The 24,227-nt window shown below is 37.1% G+C and overlaps 1 protein-coding gene across 4 annotated transcripts in view; it reads right to left on the bottom strand.

The window, feature by feature from the left end:
* Positions 1 to 24,227, bottom strand: part of DPYD (dihydropyrimidine dehydrogenase) — an 815,942-nt gene that overhangs the window by 300,355 nt on the left and 491,360 nt on the right. The window contains exons 15-16 of one of the 4 annotated variants that reach the window (XR_014242114.1): positions 13,231 to 18,189; positions 6,501 to 12,900 (exon numbers count right to left, since the gene is read on the bottom strand). The exons of the other annotated variants lie outside the window; for them this stretch is intronic. The gene's annotated coding sequence lies outside the window, so the exon portion shown is untranslated. Of the gene's footprint in view, positions 1 to 6,500; positions 12,901 to 13,230; positions 18,190 to 24,227 lie in introns of those variants that run through there. 4 annotated transcript variants of the gene reach the window in all.

Here is a 24,227-nt window from a genome sequence, read left to right as displayed (position 1 = left end):
GGAAAAAATCCCCAAATTTCTTTGCTTTAGTGAGTTATTTCATAAAATATTTCTAACATCAATATTAGCTATTTCAACGGCTGAGGTAAAGTCACATTTGTCAATAATCAATGTATTAGCACTTCTAATCCAAAGGTCTGAAGGATCTTTTCAGAGTTTAAAATTTGATGTTTTTTCACAATAATATATTTAAAGTTTAAAAATTAAGAAGTTTTTCTCTTAAATGTTCTTTTTGCTCATTGTTCATACTTTCCAGCTTGCTCATGATTGCACAGATGTGATATAAATGCTGTTTTTAAGAAACAGCAATGAAGTGTTTGTTTTGTAATCTTTTCTCTCCCATATCCCACATATAATTACATGATCTTTGAAACTTTCACAACAAATAAAAGTAGCCTTTCAAAATAAAGTAATTGTATGGCTGGAATTTGTAGTCCTCTATATTAAAGGTAGATTATACATATTCCCTACTATATAAGATTTGCCAATTTGGAAGTTTATTTAAAAAATAAATTTATAAGCATTCACATGTCTTAGGAATTACTGTATAAAAGTATACACAGTTAAGAGTTGGGGAAAAGGCATAAGACTGAAATTTTGGGTCATCAAACGCTTTGTTTTGATAATTACTATATATTTTCAAAGAGCATTATAAAAACTATAGCACTGATTATTTTAATTACTTAGAATATGGCAGAGAACAGCCTCCATAATAATTTGATTTAAAAAACAAATTCCTGTTTAGACCTTTGGAATTATTTACAACTACCTCCAATTGTTCTGTCAGTTAACGAAGGAATAGTGAGGTGTCCTTACCTCCCCCACCAAACAAGTCATCACAGTAGAATACCATAAAAGCACGTGATGAGGATTTTAGTATCAGATGCAGCCCATGTCCCCACATGTCTCATAAATTCTTCTAATGCATTTTCACATGCATGATCATGAATGCCTATTCAGTGAAAAAGTTTACCATATGCTACATTTTTCAACAACCAAGAACAAAGAGCAAATGGCTCCTGGCCTTGTATATGGAACAAAAAGCATAAAAGCAAAACAAAAACCTCTTACATTTTTACTAAATAAAGGAATGAATGCAGAATTGTAAAGACTGAGTGCAAGCTTCTTTGGGCACCATGCTGTTCTTTTCTTGAGACAAAAGTGTTCAATGAGAGACAGATAGGAAGGAAAAGAGATACAGATGTAGACCTCATGTGTCACCCAATCCATCTTCTGCTTAGTAAAGAACTGTTTGCTACAGTATACTATTAAATGCTTCCTTCAGTATACTTTAAGTAACATGAATCTTTATTATTTCTTTAGGAAGAATTCACAATATAGTAAGTAGGAAGTTACTGTCAAGAGTTTTTTTTTTTTCCTTTCCCCCTTCAAGATACTCTTGGGTATGCCTCTTGAATCAGGCTAAGCAATCCCTTTCCTCTTTTAATATGTTCTAATGACTTGGAGTATTATTTCTCAGTAGATATTAATCAGCCAAGCCAGAGATATTTACTGCATTGGCTAAATGTATAATATATTCCCCCAAATTATTTATGTAAATAATATATACATATGTATGCTTAGAAATCATATATATATTATATGCATACATATACACATACACTTCCCCTTAATCAAACACCCCAATAACTCTACAATGATCCAGCCACCTATGAGCCTGAATTACTCAGCCAAACAAACACACACACACACACACACACACACACACACACACAAATTCTATAAATTGAAAGGAAAAATCCTTAACCTTAAATTTTTGTCCTATCTAGGCAAAGTCCTTCTTATTGAATTGTGATTTATTACAATTAGTCTTTTTATCAACTGGTTACCAGCCTTGGTTGAGTGCACAAGCAATTTCTGGTAAAGGACTCATTGTATCAAAATACCTTAACCAATAAGCTATAGGTTCTGAGAACCTCATTATATGGAATATTATCTCTATCATATACTTTGGTCTTAAGAACTGCTAGAAAAAATTCACTCAAAGCAAATTAGTGGCTACATTTCATGTATTAAAGGACATGTATAGTTTTGGTCTGGTATCAGTTTCATGGTGTCATTTTACTGATGTGCATCAGAAGGGACCCATGGTGGAAAATTAACTTGGGCTTTTTAACTGGCAGAGCAAGATGCTCATCGCCTAAAAATACTTATGCCTCAATGGTGTTTTTTTTCTCATATAGAGATACTCTGCCCCACTCCATTTCTTACTGCCTTCTTATTTATTTGCAGAAAAGCCATCACTCTCCACTGAGTATGCTGTATCTATAAAACTGCTAAGAATCAAGTCTCTCTAGGTGCAAAGTATTTTAGTTCACAACCTGTATCTTACTATGCATGCTAACAGCAAGCAGTATTGAAGCATTTCTATTGCCTGACTTGGCCTTTGGTCTGGTTTAAAGTGTCAGCTTCTTCCTCTGTTCATTTCATCTTGAATAACTTTGTCAATGATTATATTTTTTAAGATCTTTATTGGAGTATAATTGCTTTACATTGTTGTGTTAGTTGCTGCTGTATAACAAAGTGAAGCAGCTGTAAGTATACATATATCCCCATATGCCCTCCCTCTTGCGTCTCTGTCCCACCCTCCCTATCCCACCCCTCTAGGTGGTCACAAAGCACTGAGCTGATCTCCCTGTGCTATGCAGCTGCTTCCCACTAGCTATCTATTTTACATTTGGTAGTGTATATATGTCCATGCCACTCTCTCACTTTGTCCCAGCTTACCCTTCCCCCTCCCCATGTCCTCAAGTCCATTCTCTACGTCTCTGTCTTTATTCCTGTCCTGCCCCTAGGTTCTTCAGAACCACTTTTTTTTTTTTTCTTAGATTCCATATACATGTGTTAACATACGGTGTTTATTTTTCTCTTTCTGACTTACATCATTCTGTATGACATAAATCACAGCAAGATCTTTTTTGACCCACCTCCTAGAGAAATGGAAATAAAAACAAAAATAAACAAATGGGACGTAATGAAACTTAAAAGCTTTTGCACAGCAAAGGAAACCATAAACAAGACGAAAAGACAACCCTCAGAATGGGAGAAAATATTTGCAAAGGAAGTAACTGACAAAGGATTAATCTACAAAATATACAAGCAGCTCATGCAGCTCAATATCAAAAAGTCAATGAACATTTTTTAGATCACTCTAAAGAATCTTTATTAAACTAGGCATCTCATTCTTTTTTAAAGAAACTCATCAACTTCCCCTACTTTTCCCTAAATTTTCTTTTACCAAATTAAAATGTCTTTGCCAGTAGCATGGCTGTTTTTACTTCCTATGAAGCCACCCTACCCCTTCCTGAAGCTATGAGGAAGAAGAAAACAACTTCAAGGAAAAACATACAAACAAAAAACCTCTAGGAGACTTGCAGAATGAAAAAACGGGGAAACTACTATCAGTCTACATATTTCTCAAGGACTTCCTTTTGAAGCTAGTGTTATAGCAGTCATCCATCCTAACTAAACTGATCAGGTAATCCTTCCATAATCTCCATCTTTGATGAAACAACACTTCATTTACAATAAGAAAAACCATTAGCGGGCTTCCCTGGTGGTGCAGTGGTTGAGAATCTGCCTGCCAATGCAGGGGACATGGGTTCGAGCCCTGGTCTGGGAAGATCCCACATGCCACGGAGCAACTAGGCCCGTGAGCCACAATTACTGAGCCTGCGCGTCTGGAGCCTGTGCTCCGCAAGAAGAGAGGCCGCGATAGTGAGAGGCCCACGCACCGCAATGAAGAGTGGCCCCTGCTTGCCCCAACTAGAGAAAGCCCTCGCACAGAAACAAAGACCCAGCACAGCCAGAAAGAAAGAAAGAAAGAAAGAAAGAAAGAAAGAAAGAAAGAAAGAAAGAAAGAAAGAAAAACCACTAGGCTTCCTGGGTTGTCCATATTTCAATGAGATACTTATCAGCAATATGGCATCTTCCATGCCTTATTACTGACAAAGTTTTTCTTGACATCCCTATAGCATCATCCCTTTTCTTTGATAGAGTTACACTATTTGGTATGCGTGTGTGTGTGTGTGTGTGTGTGTGTGTGTGTTTACTCCAGTAGCATTTACAGCTTGTGAAGATATGAATTTTATAAAATAGTCTCTTTTAAATTAATTATATTGGATACGTTTGTCGTGTTTCCCAAGTGTATACACCTTTGATGGCAGGGACCCTTATATGCTTTATTTTCCCAGGTAGGGTGTCTTACATATATTTGCTGTACTTCTGATTAGTAGATACGGCAACTATTCAATATCACCTGTCTTACTATAAAAAAGATGAAGGAAATGATTAGAATAGAAAGAGAAATCCAGTCATATTGATGTTTAAGGACCATTAACTTTTTCAGTTCCCATTTTGTCAGAATTTGCTATTAAATCACTTTTCATTGAGAACCTGAAAAAACATGTCACAATATAGGATGCTTTAAAAAGAGGGCAGTCTAATTTCTTATAGTTTTTTCTTTTTTTTTTTTAACATCTTTATTGGAGTATAATTGCTTTACAATGGTATGCTAGTTTCTGCTGTATAATAAAGTGATTCAGCTATACATATACATACATTCCTGTTTCTCCTCCCTCTTGAGTCTCCCTCCCACCTTCCCTATCCCATCTCTCTAGGTGGACACAAAGCACTGAGCTGATCTCCCTGTGCTATGAAGCTGCTTCCCACTACCTATCTATTTTACATTTGGTAATGTATATATGTCCATGCCACTCTCTCACTTTGTCCCAGCTTACCCTTCCCACCCCCTGTGTCTTCAAGTCCATTCTCCACATCTGCATCTTTATTCCTATCCTGTCCCTAGGTTCTTCAGAACCATTTGGTTTTTTAGATTCCATATACATGTGTTAGCATACGGAATTTGTTTTTCTCTTACTGACTTACTTCACTCTGTATGACAGTCTCTAGGTCCAGCCACCTCACTGCAAATAATTCAATTTCGTTTCTTTTTATGGCTGAGTAATATTCCATTATATATATGTGCCACATCTTCTTTATCCATTCATCTGTTGATGGACACTTAGGTTGCTTCCATGTCCTGGCTACTGTAAATAGTGCTGCAATGAACATTGTGGTACATGACTCTTTTTGAATTATGGCTTTCTCAGGGTATATGCCCAGTACTGGGATTGCTGGACATAAAGTAGTTCTATTTTTAGTTTTTTAAGGAACCTCCATACTGTTCTCCATAGTGGCTGTATCAACTTACATTCCCACCAAAAGTGCAAGAGGGTTCCCTTTTCTCCACACCCTCTCCAGCATTAATTGTTTGTAGATTCTTTTATGATGGCCATTCTGACCTGTGTGAGGTGATACCTCATTGTAGTTTTGATTTGCATTTCTCTAATGATTAGAGACATTGAGCATCCTTTCATGTGTTTGTTGGCAATCTGTACATCTTCTTTGGAGAAGGTCTAGGTCTAGGTCTTCTGCCCATTTTTGGATTGCATTGTTTGTTTTTTTGATACTGAGCTGCATGAGCTGCTTGTATATCTTGGAGATTAATCCTTTGTCAGTTGCTTCATTTGCAAATATTTTCTCTCATCCTGAGGGTTGTCTTTTCGTCTTGTCTATGGTTTCTTTTGCTGTGCAAAAGCATTTAAGCTTTATTAGGTCCCATTTGTTTATTTTTGTTTTTATTTCCATTTCTCTAGGAGGTGGGTCAAAAAGGATCTTGCTGTGATTTATGTCATAGAGTGCTCTGCCGATGTTTTCCTCTAAGAGTTTGATAGTGTCTGGCCTTACATTTAGGTCTTTAATCCATTTTGAGTTTATTTTTGTGTATGGTGTTAGGGAGTGCTCTAATTTCATCCTTTTACATGTGGCTGTCCAGTTTTCCCAGCAACACTTATTGAAGAGGCTGTCTTTTCTCCATTTTATATTCTTGCCTCCTTTATCAAAGATAAGGTGACCATATGTGCCTGCATTTATCTCTGGGCTTTCTATCCTGTTCCATTGATCTATATTTCTGTTTTTGTGCCAGTACCATACTGTCTTGATTACTGTAGCTTTGTAATATAGTCTGAAGTCAGGGAGCCTGATTCCTCCAGCTCCGTTTTTCTTTCTCAAGATTGCTTTGGCTATTCGGGGTCTTTTGTGTTTCCATACAAATTGTGAAATTTTTTGTTCTAGTTCTGTGAAAAATGCCCTTGGTAGTTTCATAGGGATTGCATTGAATCTGTAGATTGCTTTGCATAGTATAGTCATTTTCACAATGTCATTTCTTCCAATCCAACAACATGGTATATCTCTCCATCTGTTGGTATCATCTTTAATTTCTTTCATCAGTGTCTTATAGTTTTCTGCATACAGGTCTTTTGTCTCCTTAGGTAGGTTTCTTCCTAGGTATTTTATTCTTTTTGTTGCAGTGGTAAATGGGAGTGTTTCCTTAATTTCTCTTTCAGATTTTTCATCATTAGTGTATAGGAATGCAACAGGTTTCTGTGCATTAATTTTGTGTCCTGCTACATTACCAGATGCATTGATTAGCTCTAGTAGTTTTCTGGTAGCATCTTTAGGATTCTCTATGTATAGTATCATGTCATCTGCAAACAGTGATAGTTTTACTTCTTTTCCGATTTTGATTCCTTTTATTTCTTTTTCTTCTCTGATTGCTGTGGCTGACTTCCAAAACTATGCTGAATAATAGTGGTGAGAGTGGGCAACCTTGTCTTCTTCCTGATCTTAGTGGAAATGTTTTCAGTTTTTCACCATTGAGAACGATGTTGGCTTTGGGTTTGTCTTATATGCCTTTTATTATGTCGAGGTAAGTTCCTTCTATGCCTACTTTCTGGAGGGTTCTCATCAAAAATGGGTGTTGAATTTTATCGAAAGCTTTTTCTGCATCTATTGAGATGATCATATGGTTTTTCTCCTTCAATTTGTTAATATGGTGTATCACATTGATTGATTTTCATATGTTGAAGAATCATTGCATTCCTGGTATAAACCCCACTAGATCTTGGTGTATGATCCTTTTAATGTGCTGTTGGATTCTGTTTCCTGGTATTTTGTTGAGGATTTTTGCATCTATGTTCATCAGTGATCTTGGCCTGTAGTTTTCTTTTTTTGTGACATCTTTGTCTGATTTTGGTATCAGGGTGATGGTGCCCTAATAGAAAGAGTTTGGGACTGTTCCTCCCTCTGCTATATTTTGGAAGAGTTTGAGAAGGATAGGTGTTAACTCTTCTCTAAATGTTTGATAGAATTTGCCTTTGAAGCCATCTGGTCCAGGACATTTGTTGTTGGAAGATTTTTAATCACAGTTTCAATTTCAGTGCTTGTGATTGGTCTGTTTATATTTTCGATTTCTTCCTGGTTCAGTTTCAGAAGGTTGTGCTTTTCAAAGAATTTGTTCATTTCTCCCAGGTTGTCCATTTTATTGGCATAGAGTTGCTTGTAGTAATCTCTCATGATCCTTTGTATTTCCACAGTGTCAGTTGTTACTTCTTTTTCATTTTTAATTCTATTGATTTGAGTCTTCTCCCTTTTTTTCTTGATGAGTCTGGCAAATGGTTTATCTTTGTTTATCTTCTCAAAGAACCAGCTTTTCATTTTATTGATCTTTGCTATCATTTCCTTCATTTCTTTTTCATTGATTTCTGATCTGATCTTTATGATTTCTTTCCTTCTGCTAACTTTGGGGAATTTTTGCTTTTGTTTCTCTAATTGCTCTAGGTGTAAGCTTAGGTTGTTTATTTGAGATTTTTCTTGTTACTTGAGGTAGGATTGTATTGCTATAAACTTCCCTCTTAGAACACCTTTTGCTACATCCCATAGGTTTTGGGTCGTCATTTTTTCATTGTCATTTGTTTCTATGTATTTTTTGATTTTCTCTTTGATTTCTTCAGTGATCTCTTGGTTATTCAGTAGTGTATTGTTTAGCCTCCATGTGTTTGTATTTTTTACAGATTTTTTCCTGTAATTGATATCTAGTCTCACAGGGTTGTGGTCGGAAAAGATACTTGGTATGATTTCAATTTTCTTAAATTTACCAAGGCTTGATTTGTGACCCAAGGTATGATCTATCCTGGAGAATGCTCCATGAGCACTTGAGAAGGAAGTGTATTCTGCTCTTTTTGGATGGAATGTCCTATAAATATCAATTACGTCCATCTTGTTTAATGTATCATTTAAAGCTTGTGTTTCCTTATTTATTTTCATTTTGGATGATGTGTCCATTGGTGATAGTGGGGTGTTAAAGTCCCCTATTCTGATTGTGTTACTGTCAATTTCCTCTTTTATGGCTGTTAGCATTTGCCTTATGTATTGAGGTGCTTCTATGTTGGGTGCATAAATATTAACAATTGTTATATCTTCTTCTTGGATTGATCCCTTGATCATTATGTAGTGTCCTTCCTTGTCTCTTGCAGTAGTCTTTAGCTTAAAGTCTATTTTGTCTGATATGAGAATTGCTACTCCAGCTTTCTTTTGATTTCCATTTACATGGAATATCTTTTTCCATCCCCTCACTTTCAGTCTGTATGTGTCCCTAGGTCTGAAGTGGGTCTCTTGTAGACAGCATATATATGGGTCTTGTTTTTGTATCCATTCAGCCAGTCTATGTATTTTGGTTGGAGCCTTTAATCCATTTACATTTAAGGTAGTTATCGATATGTATGTTCCTATTACCATTTTCTCAATTGTTGGGGGTTTGTTATTGTAGGTCTTTTCGTTCTCTTGTGTTTCCTGCTTAGAGAAGTTCCTTTAGCATTTGTTGTAAAGCTGGCTTGGTTGTGCTGAATTCTCTTAGCTTTTGCTTGTCTGTAAAGGTTTTAATTTCTCCATCAAACCTAAATGAGATCCTTGCTGGGTAGAGTAATCTTGGTTGTAGGTTTTTCCCTTTCATCACTTTAAATAGGTCCTGCCACTCCCTTCTGGCTTGCAGAGTTTCTGCTGAAAAATTAGCTTATGGGGATTCTCTTGTATGTTATTTGTTGCTTTTCCCTTGCTGCTTTTAATATTTTTTCTTCGTATTTAATTTTTGATAGTTCGATTAATATGGGGCTTGGCGTGTTTGTCTTTGGATTTATCCTGTACGGGACTCTCTCTGTGCTTCTCTGGACTTGATTAACTATTTCCTTTCCCATATTAGGGACGTTTTCAACTATAATTTCTTCAAATATTTTCTCAATCCCTTTTTTTTTTTTTTCTCTTCTTCTTCTGGGACGCCTATAATTCGAATGTTGGTGCATTTAATGTTGTCCCAGAGGTCTCTGAGACTGTCCTCAATTCTTTTCATTCTTTTTTCTTTATTCTGCTCTGTGGTAGTTATTTCCACTATTTTATCTTCCAGGTCACTTATCCGTTCTTCTGCCTCAGTTATTCTGCCATTGTTTCCTTCTAGAGAATTTTCAATTTCATTTATTGTGTTGTTCATCATTGTTTGTTTGCTCTTTAGTTCTTCTAGATCGTTGTTAAATGTTTCTTGTATTTTCTTCATTTTATTTCCAAGATTTTGGATCATCTTTACTATCATCACTCTGAACTCTTTTTCAGGTAGGCTGCCTATTTCCAATTCATTTGTTTGGTCTGGTGGGTTTTTACCTTGCTCCTTCATCTGCTATGTATTTCTCTGTCTTCTCATTTTGCTTAACTCATTGTGTTTGGGGTCTCCTTTTCATAGGCTGCAGGCTCGTATTTCCCATTGTTTTTGGCATCTGCCCCCAGTGGGTGAGATTGGTTTAGTGGGTTGTATAGGCTTCCTGGTGAAGGGAACTGGTGCCTGTGTTCTGGTGGTTGAGGCTGGATCATGTCTTGCTGGTGGGCATGACTGCATCCAGTGGTGTGTTTTGCGATGTCTGTGACCTTAGTATGATTTTAGGCAGCCTCTCTGCTAATGGGTGGGGTTGTGTTCCTGTCTTGCTAGTTGTTTGGCACAGGGCATCCAGCACTGTGGCTTGCTGTTTGTTGAGTGGAGTTGGGCCTTAGCATTGAGATGGAGATCTCTGGGACAGCTTTCGCCATTTGATATTATGTGGGGCTGGGAGTTCTCTGGTGGACCTATGTCCTGAACTTGGCTCTCCCACCTCAGAATCTCAGGCCTGACACCCAGCCAGAGCACCAAGACCCTGTCAGCTACTCAGCTCAGAAGAAAAGGGAGAAAAAAGAACAAAAGAAATAAAATAAAATAAAATAAAGTTATTAAAATAAAATATAAATATTATTAAAAATAAAAAAAATTTTTTAAGTAATTTAAAAAAAGAAAGAAAGAAGAGAGCAACCAAACCAAAAAACAAATCCACCAATGATAACAAGTGCTAATAACTATACTAAAAAAATAAAACAGCAACAAAAAAAGACAGACAGAACCCTAGGACAAATGGTAAAAGTAAAGCTATACAGACAAAGTCACACAAAGAAGCATACACATACACACTCACAAAAAGAGAAAAAGGGAAAAAAAATATATATATATATAAAAATAAATAGGAACAGAGCAACCCAATCAACAAACAAATCTACCAATGATAATAAGCTCTAAATACTAAACTAAAATTAACATAAAACTAGAAAAAAATTAGATTCAGAAAGCAAGCCCGAAGTCTACATTTGCTCCCAAAGTCCCCCGCCTCAATTTTGGGATGATTCGTTGTCTCTTCAGGTATTCCATAGATGCAGGCTACATCAAGTTGATTGTGGAGATTTAATCTGCTGCTCCTGAGGCTGCTGGGGAAATTTCCCTTTCTCTTCTTTGTTTGCACAGCTCCTGGGGTTCAGCTTTGGATTTGGCCCTGCCTCTGCATGTAGGTCGCCCTCTGGCATCTGTTCTTCACCCAGACAGGAGGGGGTTAAAGGAGCAGCTGATTAGGGGGCCCTGGCTCACTCAGGCCATGGGTGGGAGGGGTACGGAATGCGGGGTGAGCTTGCGGAGGCAGAGGCCAGTGTGACGTTGCAACAGCCAGAGGCGTGCCATGTGTTCTCCTGGGGAAGTTGTACCTGGATCATGGGACCCTGGCAGTGGTGGGCTGCACAGGCTCCCAGGAGAAGAGGTGTGGATAGTGACCTGTGCTTGCACACAGGCTTCTTGGTGGCTGCAGCAGGAGCCTTAGCGTTCCATGCCCATCTCTGGTGTCCACGCTGGTAGTTGCAGCTCCCATCTGTCTCTGGAGGTTGTTTAGGCGGTGCTCTGAATCCCCTCTCCTCGCACACCCCAAAACAATGGTCTCTTGCCTCTTAGGCAGGTCCAGACTTTTTCCCGGACTCCCTCCTGGCTAGCTGTGGTGCACTAGCTCCCTTCAGGCTGTGTTCATGCAGCCAACCCCAGTCCTCTCCCTGGGATCTGACCTCCGAAGCCCAAGCCTCATCTCCCAGCCCCCATTCACCCCAGCGGGTGACCAGACAAGCCTCTCCGGCTGGTGAGTGCTGGTCAGCACTGATCCTCTGTGTGGGAATCTCTCCACTTTGCCCTCTGCACCCCTGTGGCTGCGCTTTCCTCCATGGGTCTGAAGCTTCCTTCCTGCCCATCCCTCGTCTCTGCCCACAAAGGGGCTTCCTAGTGTGTGGAAACTTTTCCTCCTTTACAGCTCCCTCCCAGAGGTGCAGGTCCCATCCCTATTCTTTTGTGTCTGCTTTTCCTTTTTTCTTTTGCCCTACCCAGGTACGTGGGGAGTTTCTTTCCTTTTGGGAAGTCTGAGGTCTTCTGCCAGCATTCAGTAGGTGTTCTGTAGGTGTTGTTACACATGTAGATGTATTTCTGATGTATTTGTGGGGAGGAAGGTGATCTCCAAGTGTTACTCCTCTGCCATCTTGAAGGTTCCTTATAGCTTTGAAAGGATTTCAAACTGTGTCATTACATCTACCTATAAGGTCTAAATTCACATGAATTAGACTCTCACTCATTAGACTGTCACTCTCACTCATCACTCATGTAATGTGGTGCAGAAACTTCTTGTCTTGTCAATGGTTCATGTAGAGCTATAATTTGGAATATGTTAAGGAAATGTATCTAGTGACTGTTCATGGTGTTAGATCCTTCCAGAATCATTGACTGAGTAAATGCTTAACTCTCTGATTCGCCATATCCATAAGTATCAAATTTTGGACCTCCCTCATTTTTAACTTTAAAGACACTATTTTGTTTTAGTTTCTAGCTATACAGCAACATTTTCCTATCAGAAATGGATCCTAGAATACTTTGAAGCAACTGGCATAGAACTTCTCTCGACATATGTCTTGTGGTAGTTAGCAGTTGCCAACACGTCACATTATTCTTGGTGAAATAGAAAAACTTCTATCTGGAAATCATTAGAGGTCCATGACCTATAAAGCTATTTGCAAACCCCACACAAATTTAAACAAATGTGAAAGTGTTGCTCCATTCATCATTCGGATGGAATTAATCCAGACCTTCTGGGATATCCTTAACTGAGAGGTGGTCACTGAATCCCCCCTTTAATTAGGCCCTGGCTTCATCTCAAGCCCAAAAGATTTCTTATTGACTCGTATTTTCCTACCATTGGTTCTCAACATTCACCCTCTAATATAATATAGCCACTAAAGATTAATTAATTAATTTTAAATTTTCTAAGGTGTGTTCAGAAAGATCTTTGACTCCTGTCTCCCTTGCTTGTTAGCTGTTTGATCACTGACAGGAAACATACATCCCTAAACTCTACAAGGGATGTCACATGACATAGTGAAAAGAGCTTGGGCTTCCACATTTATTAGATGTGGAGCTTAGGTAAATTTCTTAGTTCCTTGGGCAAGTCAGTAATTTCCGTGAGACTCAATTTCCTTATCTGTAACATGGGGTTAATAATAGCTGCCTTAGTGAATTCTTGAGCTATTTTTTGGAAAGCATTTCTATTTATTTGTCTATTTCTATATCCATCTCTGTCGCTTTCTCTAATCCTATCTCCATCTCTACTACTACACCTATATTTCTTTTTTTTTTTAAAGTTTTTTAAATTAATTAATTAATTAATTAATTAATTTATGGCTGTGCTGGGTCTTCGTTTCTGTGCGAGGGCTTTCTCTAGTTGTGGCAAGTGGGGGCCTCTCTTCATCGCGGTGCGCGGGCCTCTCATTATCGCGGCCTCTCTTGTTGCGGAGCACAGGCTCCAGACACGCAGGCTCAGTAATTGTGGCTCACGGGCCTAGTTGCTCCGTGGCATGTGGGATCTTCCCAGAACAGGGCTCGAACCCGTGTCCCCTGCATCGGCAGGCAGACTCTCAACCACTGTGCCACCAGGGAAGCCCATACACCTGTATTTCTAAATGATAAACATAAAACACCCCAAAAGTATCAGCTAGCTCCTTTGCCTCTGTAATTATCTAAAATTAGCACATATTTCTTATATACAAATATTAAATCCAATATGTAAATTTCAATTTCAACAAATAACATATTATAATACATGCCTTTAAGCAGGAGAATTGCATTAACTTAATGGTTGAAGGAAGTATAGGAACTACATTTCTTTTAAACAAAGCTACATATAGTAAAAAGAATATTCTTTAAATAGACATAGTCTGTTGCCTCGTAAATCTGATTTTGATTTTATTTTACTGTGTGTTTTCACTTCAATTTTTTTCAGTATTGAAATACAAATATGCTTCTTATTAAAAACTACCTAGAACATCAAATCCCATGCAGTAAGAGTGTTAACCATTGTAAACCCTGTCATGTCTCTGAGAAGCAAAGGAATTATCTTGTTATCAATTTAATAATGGAACACTGAAGTAAATGATGCCATCCACTGACACCAGTAACACTGTCTCTCTGGGGAAATTCATGTCTGTGAGAACTGTCAATCCAGATGGATACGGACATATTAAACATACTCCCTTCAATCCATAAATCTACCCTTTCTGGGATACCTTAATAAAAAGATTCCTTATTTTGATAAAGACAAGCTACGCAGAATATCTTGACATTACTGATCTATAATCCTTTTATTTAAAAAAATATTTTGTGGAAGGGGTTAGTAAATAATTTAACAAATTTTCTTCTTCTTCCTTTGTTTGCTTTAACATAACCTGCATGTAAAATATTATTCTGAGGTTTTAGATGAATGAAGTATTAATAATTACAGAGATGTAAAAAGCAGATATAAGGTATTGATTCAGCTCTTTGCTTTAGCAAGCTTTCTGCAAAACATAGTTTACCTCTGCTGTTTTGCATTAAAATTGCCTCTAGTTCTAATTCAGATGGATATAAGATGATTCTTTACATTAAATGTGTCATACATTTTCCCATGAGAATATATGACAAGAAAAGTAAAAATCATAAGTATAAATATATCAATCAAATATACAGTACTAGAAAAGAATGAAAATCTTCTCAGTACAAAAATACATTATAAGAAGAAGCAGAAAGTAAGAAATCAGTTCAGTTGCATTGTAAAATTACTGAGATGTTTTGGTATCTTAGATTGCTGGTGCATATTAAATTGCATTAATGGACACAAGTTTTAGCCAAAACCTAGAAGTAATGACATCCTTAATGCCTAAAAACTGTGGAAGGAAGAACACATATTGATAAGGGGAAAAGAAGTTCAAGGTGGAAGTAAGGATTCTAGAAAAGGTTCTTGAAATTTCCAACTGATTTTGAACTATTACTCCCACCGTCCCCACCCCAGACGATTATATTCCAGGGTGAAGAGAGGGCTAACTTGCCATGAGATCATTCGACGTGTTCTTGTCCAAATGCCTTGTGGGCAACCCAGCTAGATATCTTAACAGGCACCAGAAACACTATGTACTCAAAACCAAACTCACCATTTCCCTCCCCAGATCTGTGTCTCCTGCTACATTCCATCTTTAGTGAATGGGGCCATCAAATACACACTTATGTAAATGAGAACTGAGAATCATTCTATAATACTTCATTTCTTTATGCAATAAGCCCTACACTTGCTACTTGAATAGTCACTATCTCTGGCAATTCCAACTCTTACACCCTCTAAAATTTATCACCTCTTTCATGTCCACTGCCCTTGTCCAGGTTGTTCCCATTTATTACCTATGTCAGGTCCTTCTATAGAGCTGGTACCTAATAGCTACATAAGATACATTATGGCTTTAATTCTCACAACAATTTTATGACATAGGCACAAATATTCCCATTTTAAAGAATTTTTAAAATTAAAAATAACTTGTATTAAAGTTTAGATAATTGCAACAGTTTAGAAAAATGCAATATGAAGAATAAAAACCTACCTCTAACTCTATTCTCTACCTCTAGGCCCTTTTTCCACAAATGTGAACACTATTAATGTTACTTATCTATTTAAAAACATACATTTTCACACCAAAGAGATCATATTACGCACATGGTTCTGCAACTTGAACTTCAATTCCAAAATTATCTTTGATATTTATTAAATCAGCCTCTATGTATTTTTTCAAAATTTTCAAAAACCATTAAGCAATACCGCAAAAACTACTTTTGTACACATATGTTGGAGATTATATCCACTGAGTAAAATCTTAATGAAGAGATTTCTCGGTCAAAGGGCACTTGCATTCAAAATTTTATTGCTATGGTCAAATTCTTCTGTAGAAAGTGTGTACTAATCCCACTATCAGCATATGAAAATGCCTATTTTCCCATATTCTATTAATCAGAATCCTGGCAGGAAACAGATGGCACACTCAATTTGGGTAATTTGAGTAAAGATTAATAAAAGGGCTATTTACAAAGGGGTAGGCTTGTGGCAGAAAACCACAAGGGACAGTGGAGGATACCAAAGGAGCCAGTAGGGAGCCATTACCATCCCAAGACCTGAAGGCTGGTGAGAAGGGAGGGCCATCAGACAGGAGCTGAGATTTAGTGGCATTCACAGCCACCTCACAGTGACTCTTCAGGGAGGGAGCTCTCAACCTTTCCACAATCTATCTGGTCCTCCTGACTGAGCCCAGCTGGAAGCCAGAGGACAAGGTGGCCCACTGATGCAGGTCAGCCTTCCAGATCCAGATATGGTGTGAAAGGGGACAGTGGATCTGAGCAGCACACTGATGATGTCGACCGGACCTTATAATTTCCCAGAGTTGAAAGTTAAAAAGGGTTTGTGCATAATGTTGAACCATGTGGGTATTTCTATTCTGTCATGCTGCTTTCTGAACTATTAAATACTCCTTTGCTAAGTGGTTTTGGTGTCTCTACTCTTGTTCTTTTTCCAACAAGTTTCGGTAGAGCTACTCAGGGATCTTTCCAAAATGTAAGAGGGGTCATGCCATTTCTCTGCATAAAATCTCTCTGTAGTTCTCCATTATTCTGGGATAAAGTTCAAACTCCTAGGCAAGAATAAATGGCTTTCATAATTGGGCCCCTGTGGTCTGGGGCCATCTCTCTAGCCATCATGCCTGCTACCAAAAAACTGCCCGTTTGTATTCAGCTCTCAAGCACTGCTGAGCGATTTGCAGTTCCCAGTTGTGAACCATTTTCTCACACTTGTATGTGACTATATTACTTGGTCAGCAAAGCCAGCTCCTCCTTTGTACACATGGTCAACTCCTATTCATTCTTCAAGATGCCACTCCAGAGTCCCTACCTCTGGAAGGCTCTTCCCAACCAACTCTCTTTTGGCAAAGTTAGACACTCGGTACTCTCAACCTCTATGTGACATTGTGCATTTTTCCCTTGCACACAGTTTTCTGAACCTGTTTACTTGCTTATCCTCCCCTTCAGATTGTGAACAACTTGAGAGCAGGGCTTGTTGCTTGCTCAGTTTTTCATCTTCCTCTTTGGTATAGAGCAGAGACTCTGATGTCTGATGAGTGTGAGTCCTGGGGCCTTCACTAATTTGCTGTGTGTACTTGGTAAAGTCCTTTCATTTCTCCAAGTTCCTTAGCTTATAAAATGGACGTAATCTTAGCGCCTCACTCTTACGATTGTTGTGAGAGTTAAAAGAGCTTTAAGTCTGCCAAACCTTTAGCACTATGTCTGGTATAGAAGCACTCAATAAATTGTTAGTCATTAATCTTGTTTGTTCCAGAATGTTTACGTATCATATCAAACCACCAAGGATTCCATTTCCAAGAGGTTCACAGCGACTATTTGCATGAAAAAACACTACCTTTCCCTAGAGTAATGTGAAAAGGTTTGAGGCCTGACATTAAAACTCCTGAGGGCATCAAATTTAAGATTTCTAGACAAACAAAAGAAACAAGTGGTTGTTCAAATCTCTGGGTAACTAGAGAAATACAAGGATAGACTTGTTTTGTCAGTTATTGTTCATTGTGTAATCCATAGCATACAAGAGTGTCTAACATATAACGGGGGATAATAATACTTGGTGGAAGAATGTATATGTCTTAGGTTGGGGGGACACAAACTGCTTATTGATATGAACCACTGTTGTGGCCTAAAGTGCCACACAAGCCCATTGTCAGTGACTGGGAAATTATTGCAACTCCTCAGGAGGGTGGAAACACTATTCAAAAAGCATGGCAACAATGTAGGGTCTTAAAAACTGCTATCTCTGGTGGGAAATTCTCCCTCAGCTTTGAAAACCTGATGGCAGAATCAATAGGAAGAATGTTTCCAAGAGCAGAAGCAGGAAGAATTTCTGTAAGAGGTGAGGTTCTAAAATAGTAAGACATGTAAAGTACTGAGGACAGGAGCAAGGAGATAGAGCATAGAAGCAATGGGGATTGGAGTTCTGTGTTAATACTGAGTGCTGCTTCTGAGTCAAATGCTCCTGAAATTCTGATTCATTCTTACTCCTTGTTTTATCTTTGGGAAAAGGGAGAGAAATAGAATTCTCCTCACCATTAATTCTAAGTGGTATTATGAATAAACTAAAAAAATAAATCTGACTTTTAAATTATAATTTACAATATTAAGAAAAGTACCACTATTTGGATACAGTTTAGAAAATGCACATTTTAAACAAATAATACATTCATTAGGGAGAGTTTTACAATTTGACGCAAGAAGGCTTTCACGATTTGATTATTTAGTCCTTATCAAGGCACCATGAAAATGACTGGATAGAGGGCAAATGACAAGGGCAAATGATATTAAATGAGGGGATTAAGGTCACATTTGCAGACTTCCTCTGATAACATGTCCACTGATGAGTAGGGATTGTGGTAGGAGATCCTGAAGTCAGCAAACTAAAGGTGGGGTAAAGCACAATAAACTTTTCTCATCACGGTCTAAGACATCCCACTTCCTACTTGCATGGTGTTGTTAGGTCAGTGGCGTTGCCTCAGATCCTGCAGGTCAGAATAGAGAGTCTTAGCACATGACAGGGTGGTAGGCTCTGGTGCTTCACTCACTGAGCACCTACTGTTTGCCAGGAGTTGTGCTAGGTTCTAGGTATACAATAGTCAAGAAAACAGATGTGATATCAGCATACATACCTCACGATTACAGTCTAGTGAGGAATAGAGACACTCAAAGAACATAAAATGGTGTATGCCTACAAATTGTGATGAGTGCTGCAAGTAGGTTGTTATGGTATCCAAACAAACACATACATACATAAAATAATGGGCACTTGACATAGATAATCCTTTCAGGTAATGTCTACCCATAGAAGTGACTTGCAATTGAATATCTGACAGATGAGTGGAATTGGGGGGGTGAAAAATGGCCAAATTCAACTAAGCGGACTATCATATATCAAGACCCAGATGCAGTGAGAACTAGCCATGTTTAAATACATAAAAGAAGACTAGTGTTGCTGGATGGTATCGACAGGAGGGAACGGAATAAGATGCTGTCAGGGAAGCAAACAGTAACCAGAGTAAAATGTTGGTTCCAGCAAAAGAAACCATACCGTGATGATCTTACGAGGAATTAGCTAGAAAACTCTCTAGCTCTCCCATGCTGCCCGTATGCCTATTTTTTTCAACTTGAGGGTGGAGTTGAACATCACTGAATTCTTGATTTCATTCAAGTCTGCAGGTAACCACACATCCATACTGTAAGCTCTTTTTCTGTCTGGTGTGTCATCTGGCCTAGGGGGAGGAGGAGTATGATTATGGCTAAGTGGGGTAGGTGAAAGGAAAGCAGCAACTTCTTTTGTTCCTTTCCTTTCAGACCTGATTTTATCCTGAAGAAGAGAGTACAAAATGACATTGCATCCCTCCTGCTGGGGAGAGTGCAGAATTGGTCATGGGCAATTGTGAGCACTGAGCTGACATAGTACCCTGGTGACCCGAATGAGTTAATGTATTGTCCAGAAGCTCTAATTTACAACCAGGAAGAATTTGGGGTATTGAGAGGCAGATTGAATAGGTCCATTTTGGCCCATTGTGATTTCAGTGACAGGTCCAGTTTGCTCTAGTCTAAACTGACTCACCAAATCATGCATTCAGACAATTAAATCACCAACCCTTTGACATACTGTAGGATTCCTGCAATGTGACACAGCCCTGTCACTTCAGGTTCCAGCTTAATGTGCCCTTTACTTTCCAGTCCTTTTCTCTTTTCAGGCACTTTGTGCTGAAAATCTTCTTTGACATTGACTTTAAAACAAGATATGCACAGTGTTGCTTATCTTTCTATTAACCTATGAATACAAAATCTTGCCTATAAGCTTGTAATAAAACCAGATATATAACCAGAAATATAGCTAGGCATCTTGATTCTAAGATTTGTACCTTTTTAATTAACCAACACTATGTCATATCTGTTTGTCTTTTCTTGTGGAACTTTCTGAGTATATATCAATAATAACTATTACATTTATTTTTGTCTACTGATGATAAGAGATAATTCCAATAAAATACATAGTCAAAGAGGATTTTAAAAAAACACTTCCAGAGTGGTTCATGAAACTAATAAACATGATATCTGGGAAACATTTAATACTTTTTCAACCAAAATACCAGTGGGAAAGTAGTCCCTATAATAATGGGTGTTCAGTGGTTACATGGGGACACTCCAGAACTTTTGCTAGGGTGGTTTATTCAGAAACAGTCATGGTGCTGCTGGATGGACAAGATGGAAATGAGTCTTTCATCACACAAGTAGAAAAGACAAGTGAAAGTAGAGTGGTAGTCAGAATACTACTGGCAAAGAAAACAGAGACATGTGGCTCAGATAAGAACGACCTGCTAGACTGTGAAAGAAAGATTCTTTGGCCCCAGTGGTTAAACTATATCACCAGAACTATAGAAAGGAGGAAATGAACATGGATTATGATACTATGCATCATTTATTATTTGTTATGCAAATACTTATAGTGAAATTCTCCATAACACTCATTACTGAGTTTGGGCTCAGTAATTCTTCCAGGATCCTTCTGTCACCTTCATAAGATCAATTTGAAAGAGCCTTCCTCTCCTCCAGACACTGATATTAGTATATGACCTAGTGGGCCCTTGAGTATTGTATTTGAAATTCTTGTGCCCACAGTGAATAAAACCCTTTTCCAAATGCTGTTTTAGTGAAGATTAAATTTTTCTTAGATTCTTCTAAAATATAAAAACCAAGCAATTAAGAGTTCTTAGATTGGCCATTCCCAGCATCCCACATTATCTTTATTCTAATATGTTCCAAATGCATCAAGTAACCAATCCAGTTTTTCAGATTTAAAATTTTCCTTATATTAAAAAACATATAAATTAAAAGAATTGAACCACGTTTATTGAATATAGATTACATAGATAACGAGTCTGCCTTAAAAATTTTAGGGCATATCATGACTATGCTTAGGGTAGTGTATTATAAAAAACTGATAAAATTAATTTGAAATCCCTAGATGATAAATATGTATATATTTGGCATACATAGTTAATTCTTTTATTAAGTGTATATTAAAATCAGCAGGATAACTAGATGTTACCAAAATATTTCTCAAGAAAAACAAAGAAAACTATTTAGTTTCCTCTTTACAACAATACAATACAATAGATTATTAAGCTGATATCTTTAATAAACTGATGATTTGTACGTTTTGGTAGAACACAATTAGGCAAATCAAGATATTTCAGTGTGACAGCAACAATTTCAAAGTAAAGGTAGAATTATCATATTGTCTTATTAATTATTAGGAATATTTTATTACTAAAAATAAAACTATAAAGATATCAGAAGAAAAGGGGAATTGGAAATTTCTACTCTCCTTCTATGACTACAACTTCTTGAAAACTCTAATCTCCTATAATGATCCAGTTCTTTGTTACTCCAGAGGAAAATTTAGAAGGGACATTTTAAAGAAACAGATGTCTATGATCAGTAAGGTTTCACACATGATTATGCTCTTAGATTATAAAAAAACTTCAATGGAGATAAAAGTATATTTGACATTTTACAAAACAGCCTTCATCCAAACATGCTATGGCTTCAAGCCAATCCTACAACTCTGGTCAAATCCTTCTGTATTCGATTCTAAAAACATTCTTACTTGAACCTTTGGCAGCATTCTTTTAATTATTCCCCTTTTCACAACTTTCATTCCTTTCTTGCATTTTAACTGTACACTTTCATACATATTATATCTATTGGCTTCAGCTAACTGAAAAAGAAAACCCATGTCTTCTTTACTATAGATATAATGTAGATGTCACTATTTAGGCCATTTCGACTACTTAGGATTTTGTTTTATATGATGTTCCTGCAAATTCCTATAGCATGAGAGATTTCAGATTCAGAGTTGGCAGAAGAATTTCATCATTTATGCAGCATTTAATATATTAATTAAGTTGTTTTGATCCTGCACTATTTCATATTTAATCCTCAAATACATTCTTTGAGAAAATTTCTATCAACAACCACTGACTTGGAATACTTTGAGGCAAAAGGAAAGGCATATAGCCAAGCCTTTGTCCTTTGTTTTTTGAAGTTAATTATCTATATGTTGGTAAATCCAGTCAAAATATAAGCTTTCTGATATTGGAAATCTTGAGAATTAGACAAAAATGACTTTCTCAATTTTTTTTCCTGGTTATTATCTCAAGAGCCAACATGAACCTATTCCTATTTCTGCTTGGTCAAATGACTGACATTTTTGTGTGTCCAAAGATCTATACCTTCATCACATATAAACTATAATACAAAACTCCTGTTTGTCTATTCTAGGAAACTACTAAGAAAACATAACCCCAATCCTTCACTCTACACTAGATACCAAAATAATTTCACAGCTGATTTAAAACTCTTACCCTCATCTTCATGCCCCAAGTGCAATGTGACCTGTCTAGCCAGGAAACTAACAGAGCATTCTCTCCCTTCCTCTTTCTGCCGTGTGTTCCCCAGCTCCCAGCAGTGGTCTGTTCCCATAGTTAACCTCACAGACAAGATAAAGCTTTCTTGCCCAATGAAGCAAGAAGAAAAAAATTTCTCTCTGAAAATGTACCTCCATCTCAAATTTCTTTTTCCAGGAATGGATATTAATCCTGCCCCTTTGCCCACTCAGCCAATAGTCAAAAAACCTCCAAATATAAAAATTCTCAGTAATTTTCTATGTTGCTCCCATCAAACTAGTTCATTACATATGACTAAAATGGAGTAGGGAATAGAAAATAATATGTATTCACCTCTGGAATGATCTCATATCTTTTCTGAGCATGAGATCCCACTGGCTTCTCTTATGTGCAATTCAAAGATGCCTAAAAAGATGACTAAGTATTTATGGTTCAGTTAAAATGTAAAAGCTCTTTCTTCTATTATTCAATATCCACTGCAACAAATACTACTGCAATGTAGGTTATATGGTACAATAAGATTTCTCAGCCTCAGTGAGAGATCTTTTTAATCAAATCATTGCCAGACATGTAGTATCTTTAAGGCGGTGATAGCATCACTCCATCTCTTTGTTTATGGATGAGACTGTGATTTGGCCAAGTCATATAGCTGCCAACAGAGCTGCAAAAGATTGTAGTTCTTGCAGACTGGGCCCAGCATTTATTCATTTATTCCCTACACTCCATGATTGTTTTCCTAACTCATCCTCCTCTCCCCACTCCCCCCCACCACCAAGCTGCAGACTCCCTATTTTCAGTTTCAATCAGTTGCTTGAAATTATTTTGGAAAGAAAAATAGTTCTTCAAATTCTAAACCTGAAAAGGAAAAACAATTCAAAAAGTTAATAGCCAACAAATATTTATTTGAGTGATTACCATGTGCCAGGCACTGTAGAACAAAATTAATAAGGTGGAATCAGTAGAGGTAGAAAAGCAGCAGGTTTTGTTTACACAAGGAAGTTTCAAGAGTTTGAGCTCATTACTTAAAATAACAAGGGGACCATGTGATAGGAGACAGTTAAGACAGACATCCAGTCAACCAGCCAAGGAACTACAACAAAAACTAAAAGCTAAACAACAACAAAATCTACCTGAGGTCCTTAAAAAACACTTGAAAACATCACTTACACAAATAAGTGATTCATATAATTTGAAAATGAACACGTTCAAAATGCATCAAGTCCTTAAGTTTTTCTGAGTGTGTTTAGGTGTTTTTAAGTCTGTTCATGTGAGCACCAGTAAGAAAGGTTTCTTTTCAAAGTGCTCATATGGTTATGATTAAATTACAGTATTAATTTGGATTGAGAAAATGGTTTACTTTGCTAAACAGAATATTTGGTAAATAGAGTATTAAAATTTTAAAACATTTAGAAAATTTTACAAGGATGCAAATGGCATCAGAATATCAGTTCAGGAAAACTTAGTAAAATAGTGAGCATTTTTAGAAGTGGACATTAGACATAAATTTCGATTTTGGTAGAATTAATACAAACTATTATGCCACCTTTGTAACTATACAGAGAAATGTTAAATGTTTAGCTCGGACTATTAATGGTATAACATGATATAGATCTTGGTAAATTTGAGTTAATGTGGACTACAATTTGTGCTATGTATATGACTGTAAAGATTGGTATGCTTTATAACTTGTTTTATTTCACATAATTTGATTTTATATTTCACTTAATTAACTTGTATGCTTTTTAAATTTCAGTAAATCAATAATATATTGGTGAAAATATTTTATATAAGAAATAAATTCAGCATAACTTTGTCTGCCTTAAACCTAAATACAAAGAAATATCTGTCATTGTGGTCTGCAATTTCTTCCTTTTTCTTTTTCTTGTCTTTCCTTTTCCTTCTTCCTTTTTGTTTTGTTTTGCTTTGCTTTCTGGTCAGGAGGTATGATTAAGTAGATATTGTTATAGGTAAGTGTTGCATATTGGTGAGACTGAAAGCTTTGAAGTTCAATTCCTGGCTTTGCTACATTCTAGCACTTTTATCTTAGGTAATTTACTTATTTTTTTAGGATTAGTATGCACATTTGTAAAGTGAGGAAA

The sequence above is a fragment of the Balaenoptera borealis genome (genome assembly GCF_965194805.1).
Source record: "Balaenoptera borealis genome assembly, chromosome: 1".
Lineage (NCBI taxonomy): Eukaryota > Metazoa > Chordata > Mammalia > Artiodactyla > Balaenopteridae > Balaenoptera > Balaenoptera borealis.
The sequence above is the reverse complement of the archived record's forward strand: the minus strand, read 5'-3'. Positions and strand labels throughout refer to the sequence as shown.